Genomic DNA, 10,196 nt, shown 5'->3' on the forward strand with positions numbered 1-10,196 from the left:
CTGCCTGATAAGTTGTTTAGAGCTACAGACTTCGAAATACCTCTCCATTCCATCTTGGTTTGGCTATTGTTAGATTAACTTGAACTCTACATGTTTGGCACGCAATTTCTAGTTTATGAATATCTCTATGGCTGCAATGCACTTCCTTGTGAGTAAGCCCCACTGACCTCACTGGCCTGGTTCAGGCAACATGCTAAACCATGCTGCTTAACCACAAAATGGTTAATAGGATGCATTTGTGGTTAAGCAGCATGGTTTAGTGTGTTGTCTGAACCAGGCCAGTGGGGCTTAGTTCTGAGTAGATACAGTATGTATAGATTTGCACTGAACTCAGGTTTTCCTCAACTAGCAGAATTCTCTGTTCTATAACTACCCCTTAGAACTTATTTTATCCTCGACCTGGAAGTGTCTCTCATTCATGTCTCCTGGCTGGTTATTCTGTGGATTCCAGTTTGCTTGTGGCGGAACCTGAAACCACGGGTTCCTGTGTGGTTCGCTGAGTGGTGGTCAAAGACTCTCAAGACACAATTTCTCTCTCCTTAGAAGGTTTATTACGAGCAGCGCTGCAAGGTGGCAGTCTGAGGAAACTGCCCAATAATTTCAGGAAATGTCAACATATTTATAGAGTCAGTTCCCCTTAGATACCATGGCAGAACTTTCTCACCAATCATAATACAGTTCTGAAAATGCAACAACCAATAAGAAGCTAAGCATTTAGGCATGTACAGAGTATGAGTGCTTCGTTGACTAGAAGATATCACAGTTACAGAAAAACATCTCTATCTGTTATTTTCTTGGTTATCTTTCCTTGCAGGCATCCTCCACCCTCTGACTGCCGGGGTGGACAACGCCTATGTTGTCACATAGTTTCTGCATCAACTTAACTCTAAAAGCAAAAGCAATTGCAGCATTAAAAACAAGGTTTAAAGGAACAGGAAGCCATGAACTTTATGAACTATAGCTAAGGATGATAGGCCATTTTCTCATACCTATGGGCATAGCAAAAGAACCAGCTAAAATTCCGCGACAGATTCCCTCCTGATGGTCGTTGCTTTGCCCATAGCCATAAAACCATTCTCTATTAAAGCTCTAATCTTCACTCTTTTGTTCTTTGCTTAATAATGCAACTAAACACTTTTTTTTTTTTTTACCTGCTCAAGTCATGGGATGCTTTTGAGACTCTTTTTTGGATTGCAATGCAAGGCAGGACTTGTATAATAAGAAATAACACACACTCAAATTTCATTTTTACAATTCAGAGAACTATAGAGGTTAAAAACACACAAAGTAGTTGTAACGGCGTTGTCTTAATATCTTCTCTTCACTGAATGTCTCTTAGAGCATCCAGATTTCGTTGGAGGGTTATTATGCCTCGTTAACTCAGAAACTCTTGACTTGAGGTTAAAAGGACAGCTGATCTTGTTGACTGACCAGATGTCGTTCCGTGGAGGGGAGTTCCTGCTCTTCAGCCTCAACTCGCTCTCTCCACTGGACACTTGGTCGCTTAGCATGTGCAGGGGGCTCTCTTGGCTTCCTCCTGACAGCTTCTTTCATCCCTTAACATCTCAATCAGGTCTGAGTAACTTTCTAGTGCAACTGGATCATCTGGATCATCTGTCTGGCATCCTGGATTTAGCTTTTTCACATGGGCTGCATGTATCCAGGTGTGTGTGGTCAGCAACACAGTATAAGGTCCGTCCCAAGTAGGAGCCAACGAATTGGGCTTTTTATGGACTTTTATGAACACTGCATCTCTTGGTTAGAAATGATGACATGGAACATCAGCTGGAATCAGTTGCTTGTTTCTCATTTTTCTTTGGAGTTGAACTAATAGTCTGTGTAAGTGTAGAACATTACAGATTATTTCCTCACTGCTCTCAGTGAGGGGAAAAATGGTTTTGGCAGAGACAGTCCAACAGCCATAAGCTTCCCAAATACAATCTTATGTTGTGTGAGTCTATGTTTTCTGTTGGGGCTGTTTCTCAAGTTCATTAACACCAAAGGAATTTCACTTAATTCTTAGTATAGTCTGAATTCACCTTTAAAGGTACGCTAAATCTGGGCACCACTTCTCTTAGTAAGCATTTAATTGTGGATTTTTCTGTTGCATATTATACAGGAAAACTTTCTACCCATCTACTGAAAATGCACACAACAGTCAAACAGTATTTAAATCTTATTGCGTTAGTAAATTCAATAAAGTCAATCTGCAATATTGAAATGGACTATAAACTCACGGGTGTGTGCAGATAGTTTAGGACTATAAAAACTTCAGGCAAGTTACACACTTTTGGCACACTCATTTAGCTTCTAGGTGTATTCTTGGGGCACACCATTGTTTAAGTATGTCAGTGTCTTAACTAAATCTCAAGATGCAATTAGTTTGTCATTATAAAATACCCATACATTATTTTTCTCAATTTTTTATTATTATTATTTTCCTCTTAAGATTCTTTTCTTTAAGTTGCACGATTCTTTTTCCCAAGTTGGAATAGTATCCTGGGAAAAGAGTGTTCTCTTTAGTGTTGGATTTGCAAGATTGTTTCAAACAACTTTGCAGCTAAAGGGCTATTTGCTATAGGCCCTCCTGCGGCTGTCATAAAGCCTCTATATTCTTAGATTTGCTCAACTGCATGACAGATTACAAAACAATATTGTATGAATATTTATTGACAAACTTTTTGCTAGGTTCTGGTTAAAGCAATTAATTCTGCGGCTTGTGCACTTCGTGGCAGAGCGAAACTTTCTAATGTGGTATACACTTCCTTTTTATTTTTATTTTATCAGTACTTGAGAAATTACTGCATATCTGGCTACTAGCTCTCCCCAGCTGTTTCCTTTACAAGAGCTATCAGTAAACAGAACTATATCTGGAGCTGGCAATGTAACATCAGTCAAATTCTTGAATTACCACTTCGCAATCATTTAAGGTAGTGCACTGTTTAAGGGTAATTGCTGGTAGTATCTGCTCGTATCGAGTCAATCTCTGATTCGATAGAAATTGTGTAGATTTGGTTATCAACAGGGCTGCGACGGTGGAACTCTAACCCACAATTTATTTTTTTTTTAATTTCAAATCAGCTGCTTTTTCTTTACAAGCAAGGCGGTAGCAGCCACTGCTTGGAGCAAGGTGGAAATCCTTGTGCAGCTGCGTCTAATTGTGCAGAGTAATATGCTATTCGCAAGCCCAGTGCATGAATTTTGGTTAATGAGGTTATTAAGTCTTCTCATCTCTGACCATTTTAGCGGTTCAGGGACTGAATCTTGTGGCTTGTATCAATTTGTATCATGTAGCTTGCTAATAATGAGAAATTTGGTATCATAGCTGTTTTTATTTTTAGGTCTTCTTAGTTGCAATACTGCGTCTATGCACTGTTTAGCCAAACTTCTTAAGGTAGGATTTGAGTCTGGAGCTGTTCTATTTGCAAGGTTAGCAACTTGGTTTCTAATTTTTCTTTTCCTAGTTTTCTTTCTTGGATGTCATCCCAGTATTGGGTGGCGGCCCGTAGAATTTCCTCGGGCGTGGCCTCCCGATACCCGATGACTGCAGTCCTAATTTTACCTGAAATTTCACTGATAAGCCCATTTAGAAGCAAATCAGTTATTTGCCAGGCATTTTGTGGATCGCTTGGGTCTAGATTAGAATGCTTTCTAATAGCACACTCCAGACGTGCTTGATAAGCTCTGGGGCTTTCATCTTTAAGTTGTTTTGTGTCTCGAATGGCAGTCATATTTATGCGTTTGCCACAAATTTGTCGAATTGCTTGCCACAATGTTTCTCTTTCTTGTCTCATTCGCTGGAGGTCTGCGTCTGTTAAACCTATTTCTCCTGCTTGGGGATTTGCTGGCCAGGCTGTAAGGGCTTGGTTATTAGGGTTTCTGGCCGCAACTAAAATTCTATCAAAATCATGTTTAGGTATGACCATTCTCAGCAGATCTTCAAGATCTAACGCTGTAGGGTTATATAATGTTGCCAAATTTTGAAGCTCTTCAATAAATCTCTCAGGGTCTTCTCTAAGGGCTGGCAACCTCTGTTTGAAATTCCAAATATCAGAGGAACTCCAGGGCTGGTAAGCTCTAATTGGAGCTTGGTTTGGATCAGCAAAATTTGGATAAGTACGCACAGGGAGCAATTTACTGGGAGTGCTTCTAATGTCTTCTAAAGGTCCTAAATGTGCAAACAGTGCTTGGTCATTCTGGGGCTGCAGCAAAGGGGCTGAGGCTATCTGGCTGGCTGACAGTCCCAACTTCTGTTTAAGCAGATTCAAGCTATTTTTCTGACTGGCTATTACACTCTCTACTTGCAATCTTGATCTTTGATCATCCCAAAGAAACCAGTAATCTATCTGGGAGGGTTGTTTTCTTTCTAAATAATGCCTCAAGTGCGTGAGTCTTTCGGGTTCAAATGTCCCTACTACAGGCCACTGCAATGAGGGTAGATCTTTAGTAAAACATGGCCACTTGTCTTGACACAGAGTCACTAATCTTTTTAAATTCAACCTAGATGGCATACGATCTTTGTAGATCTTACACATTTTCTTTAACGGGGTTTTTTCTGATTCTGGGCTGCCTGTTTTTGACCCGGAGCTTCCCATTATCTCTTTTGCTCCACAGTCTGAGGTTACTTACAAAAAAAACCACAGCAGCTATTTCTTCTGTTCTTATCTATGCACACCGTTTCTCGTTACCACACTCAAGCACGTGAAGAGCTTTCGTACGTGGCAACTTCTGGGTTTTTGGGCACAAGCACAACAGGGGTTTTCACAACAGGGCTTATAACAGGGTGTCTGTGCTTTTCTCACCCCCCTAACGGCACTGTCCCTTTGCAAGGGAAGGCACGATAGATAGAGTTTTGATTGGCACAGCTCATAAGTGGAAGGTAGTAGGAAAGGTGGTCCACTCATTCAGGGCAACTCATTCAGACATGTCACATTACACATAACACAGGTATGGCTTATATAGGAGTCCTGTTATTTCTCAGGCTCATAATAGGAATTGGGGTAGGAAAGAAGACAAACAAACAGACATAAATGTTCCTGTTTGGAACGTGTGTCTCTACTGTTAAGGTTTCTTTATCTGAGCTCTTTCAGCTGATTATTTCTTGTTCCCTTTTTTTCTTTTTCTCTTTTTCCTCCTGTTTCCTCTTTTTCTATTTTTTTTTTATTATTATTATTATTTTCTTGGCCGGACTGGGTCTTCTACCCAGGCTGGGGCGCGACCCCAGACTTTCCTGGTGCCTCCTTAGAGGGCTTACCCACACCGGGTCCTTCCTGGTGCCTCCTTAGAGGGCTTACCCAAACCGGGTCCACTGTGGACCACAATGACTTTTAGGAGCAATCTATGCTCCGCCAGTTTAGCGTCAATGCGCTTTTAGGACCCTTATCAGAGGAACTCCTGCTTGCCTAGGTCTTAGAGCAATTTTTTTCCTTTTTTTTTTTTTCCCCCCTTAATTTATTTTTAGGTCTGACCACAAATCTTTTTAAGCTGCCTCACTTCCAGGAGGTCTTATCAACGCGCGTTCCCAAAGTATGTGACTTGCTTATCAGCTTATCATTCATCCGCAGCTGGACCTGCCGTACAACGTCATAGCGGTCACGGCCCGGTGGGGCTAGCACTATGAGTGACGGGTTTTCCCAGTGCCATTCACCATTGACACATTCAAGCAAGTCTCACTCCCCAACCTATCTCTGGATCCCAATTTTTCCCTGCTTTTTTTTTCTTCTTCTTCTAATGAAAGAGAATGCCTTAAAACAGGCGTCACTGACTTTACATGACACTTACCGCTAGAAAACTCCAGCCACAGGGAGAGTTGACCAAGGAAAGCCCTCCTGTTGTAGGATTTTAATGTGGTTCCTACTCACCTGATCTGTGCGCACGTTGGAGGATTTCCTGTGTCAGGTCTCCATGAGCAGAGGCTCTCCAGTGTACCACTCATCCCATCCTCGTCGCCAAATTGTGGCGGAACCCGAAACCACGGGTTCCTGTGTGGTTCGCTGAGTGGTGGTCAAAGACTCTCAAGACACAATTTCTCTCTCCTTAGAAGGTTTATTACGAGCAGCGCTGCAAGGTGGCAGTCTGAGGAAACTGCCCAATAATTTCAGGAAATGTCAACATATTTATAGAGTCAGTTCCCCTTAGATACCATGGCAGAACTTTCTCACCAATCATAATACAGTTCTGAAAATGCAACAACCAATAAGAAGCTAAGCATTTAGGCATGTACAGCGTATGAGTGCTTCGTTGACTAGAAGATATCACAGTTACAGAAAAACATCTCTATCTGTTATTTTCTTGGTTATCTTTCCTTGCAGGCATCCTCCACCCTCTGACTGCCGGGGTGGACAACGCCTATGTTGTCACATAGTTTCTGCATCAACTTAACTCTAAAAGCAAAAGCAATTGCAGCATTAAAAACAAGGTTTAAAGGAACAGGAAGCCATGAACTTTATGAACTATAGCTAAGGATGATAGGCCATTTTCTCATACCTATGGGCATAGCAAAAGAACCAGCTAAAATTCCGCGACACTATCAAGCCTCCCACAATAGGTTCATTTATTCACCTAGGTTTACACATGCTAACTCCACCCCTTTTCTTTATTTAGAACCCTAGCCATAGACTTATAGGTTAATATTGTAAGCCTGTGTTCTTATACCTTAGTTAACATTCAGTGTTTTTAAAGCAGTTATTTTTCCTGTTAACTTTTCTGGAAAGTGTGCCTGATCAAACAAAATTATTTGCAAATCAAGAAAGTGTGTACACAAATGTAATCAACTGACTAAAAATGTGACCATTTGTAATGTAGATAAAAATGTATATCCCCATCCATCATCTGGACGAGAGTTAACTGCACATCAGTGTTACCCTTTGGGAATCTCTAAATTAGGGCTACTGACTTATTAAAGCACTCCTTAAGTTTGGACTGAAGCTTAGGGAGTCCATATTGAAATCCCTGAGCATATTTTATGACCTCAGTTCAATATAAGGTCTGATTATAACAGCTTCAGAACTGAATGATTTGCCTCATCATATCCTCATAGAATGAGCAATCAAACTTCTGGTGGAGAAGGAATCTGAACATGGAAAAATTGCAGGAAACTTGATTTTATTCTTTACATCCAGCTATTAAGGAGTCAGTCTGCCACCATGTGGCTTTTTGTGGTAATGCAATCGCTACAGCAGCAATTGGTCACAATTTATTATTTTGTCCCAATCCAGTTATCTGGAATATTATTAAATTTTGCACACACACAAAAAATCTTCTCTTTACCACCTGTACTGAAAGTTTCTGATTTTCACCTGCTTCTTGATTATGGCGTCTCACCTGCCAGCAGTATTGTGGGAACAAAGTTAATGCATTGCTTGAAGAAGGGCTTCTGTTAAAATCTGTGATGGATCTATTTCATTGGGTGATCACATTCTATTAATATGGCTCTGCTCACCCCTTTACTTGCTCTCAGTGGTGCAGCTAGATAATTTTGGACCCTAGACTTAACACGCAATCCTATGTATATTTAGACAAAACTCCTACATTTCCCTCCAGCAAGTCAGGCTGGCCACATCATGCTGAGAATTGTAAGGTTTTTTTCTGTCTAAGAGCTCCATCACCCCGGAGGTTAACCTGCTCCCTACCGTTGCTTCTCTGCCCATGTTTTCGTTCCTCAGTTACTTCCTCTTTCAAAAGAGGAAGTACAGAATGAGCACGAGGCCCATTGAGTCCGTTGCTCTAATGGTGCTGCTTTTCCTACTCAGCAGGAGAAAGCAGCAACTTCTGGTTTTAAAAATATTTCTGACTTTCTGCGGTTTTTCTTGTGGCTCAAGGAAGGCCAGAAGAGGCAAGAGGCAGACGACGTCATGTGAGGGACCTGCAAAAAATCCGTGAGTGCCTTGTAACGAGCGTGCAATAAAACGCTCACCAGATGGAGCTTTCAATGTGAACAGGAGTGTGCCCATAATGGTCTTAGTCCCCCTTTAGATGGTGTATTACTGTAAAGCACTTTCTCTTCTCCACCGTTCCATAGTTTACAACTACTTGTACATTCCGGATATTTTGGGGTGGGAGAACCCTATCTACCCTGATGGGAAAGAATATGTTCTTAAGGAAATGCAGTTTTGCATTTTAAACTCATTAAATAATAGCATCATCATAACTACAACATTAAAACAGAGTTTGCTTTGACTGCCCTGATGCTAAACACATTTACTTAGGAAAAGGGAGCATTTTGTACTAGACAAAGGTGATTTATTTAAAAAGTAAAAATAACAAAATGATAATCTGTAGCCATGTTCATGCCTTAGCCAACTGCCCCCGACTATAAAATGTCTCTCTCTCCCCCTCTTTTTTTTAATGATATGAAAGGGGAGGTGCTGTAGCAAGCAGCTTCAGACCAGGTGGCCCCCAGCAAATCTTTGCCAGCATAGATTTGGTGCCTGTTTGCCACTGCTTCATCATTTGCCTCTCTCTGGCTGGTCGTTTACCCTCCAGCTGAGCTGCAAGGCCAGAGGCTTCGGCCCTGAGTTACAACCCTAGCTACTAAATGGCGGTCCTAAAACTGTATTCGAAATTTGGCAACAACATCGATTTATGTAAAAAATTGCAGTGGGTGTCGAGAAGGAGGTACGGTCTTCTCAGTGGGGGACTAACACTTCCTGGAATGCCCTTTTGGTTGAGATTAAATGGGCCTTGAAATTATATACCTTTAGGCGCCCACTTAAAACCTGCTTATTTACCATATTTCTTCGATTCTAAGACGCCATCGATTGTAAGACGCACACTAATTTCAGTACCACCGACAGAAAAAAAGCTTTGATTCTAAGAAATAATAAACGCACCTGTGATTCTAAGACGCACCCCGTTTTTAGAGATGTTTATATGGGGGGAAAGTGCATCTTAGAATCGAAGAAATACGGTACTAAGGCATTTAGTTGAGAAAAATGCCTCTTTTTTGTATATGTCAGTGCTGTTACCATTTGCCTATATCCCATGTTTGGTCATATGGGCTGCTGCTCTTACTGCTTGCTGGAAATTTTAGCGCCTTAAATTTATTGTGTGTTGCTGTTGCTGTTTTATTATGATGGTGGTTTAATGAATTTTGTATGTGGGGGTGTTTTTATATTGTTTGGTATTTTATTGCTGCAGTTCTTTTTTGAAAAAATAAAGGGTGAGTTTTAATTAAACAGATTTGATTAAAGGTTTGAGATGGCAAAAAGCTGATTAATTTGAGTGTCATCTGCCAAAACGTAATGGGCTAGTTCCTGGATCTGCTTTCCATTGATGGAAGGGCTCTGCTCATGGTATAGTGCCACTGCCTAATTTTCAGGGATACCCCCTCCCCTCCCCCTCCCTCCATGCAACACAGTTCATTCCATTCAGCAGGGTCCCCATTTTAAGGGGGGGAGGTCTGCTGTGGGAGGAGGGAGTCAGGTATGTCTACTTCTATTAGCCCAGTCACACACACCTAAATCTGGATCCAACCACTATAAATGATCTGGAGTCATTATCCATCCTGACTTCAGATCATTTATGTTAAATAACACCAGTCCCGATATACAACTTTGGATGATCCAGCTGTGAAAATCCATCCATTTATATCTTCTCTGGCTTGCCACTGTTTTCCACTCAGTCATCCTTGGCTCTGTGCCGTCTTCATTCCACCTGCCAGAAAGACCGGCCGGCTGAACAAGAGAAACCATCATGGACATCCTCAACCATTGCTTTGCACTGGCCTGCCTCTGTTCGTTCTGAGTGCTGGCCTTAGTGAGATTAACGGGGAAAGGTGCAGGAGACATCCCGGAGGTTGACGGTGTGTAAAGGATCCACAAACTTCTGTGAGTGGCCAGTCATGAGTGTGCAATAAATCAATCATGTAGAGAAGCTTCTAGACTAAAAGTTTTGCAGAACTTTGTCGTCCAGCTCTGATTTGGGTATAAAAAACAAATCCTCTAACATGACCCCTTGAAACTGTTCAGTGAGGAAGGAGCATAGGAAAGGTAAAGGGTGCGCCCTAGAATATCTGCAAATTCTAGAGAAGGTGTAGTAAGATTAATTTAGAGCTGTGCACAAATGGCCTTGCAAAATTCTCCACCTGTTTTGGGCAAAGAAATTTCACCATATTTCTCAAGTGGGAGGAGAAATTCTCCAACAGTTTCTCAAAGGTAAGAGTCACAGCATCTTCCTTCCTTCCTCCTTTTTTGTGT

General features: G+C 41.4%; 1 long non-coding RNA gene across 1 annotated transcript; it reads right to left on the minus strand.

Moving 5' to 3' along the window:
• Positions 1 to 528: 528 nt before the first annotated feature.
• LOC134401316 (uncharacterized) lies at positions 529 to 6,520 on the minus strand. The gene is made up of 2 exons (XR_010025647.1): positions 5,782 to 6,520; positions 529 to 1,835 (listed from the first exon to the last, which is right to left on the minus strand). It is a non-coding gene; the product is annotated as an uncharacterized LOC134401316 (long non-coding RNA).
• Positions 6,521 to 10,196: the final 3,676 nt, after the last annotated feature.

This window comes from Elgaria multicarinata, chromosome 7 (assembly GCF_023053635.1).
Source record: "Elgaria multicarinata webbii isolate HBS135686 ecotype San Diego chromosome 7, rElgMul1.1.pri, whole genome shotgun sequence".
NCBI lineage: Eukaryota > Metazoa > Chordata > Lepidosauria > Squamata > Anguidae > Elgaria > Elgaria multicarinata.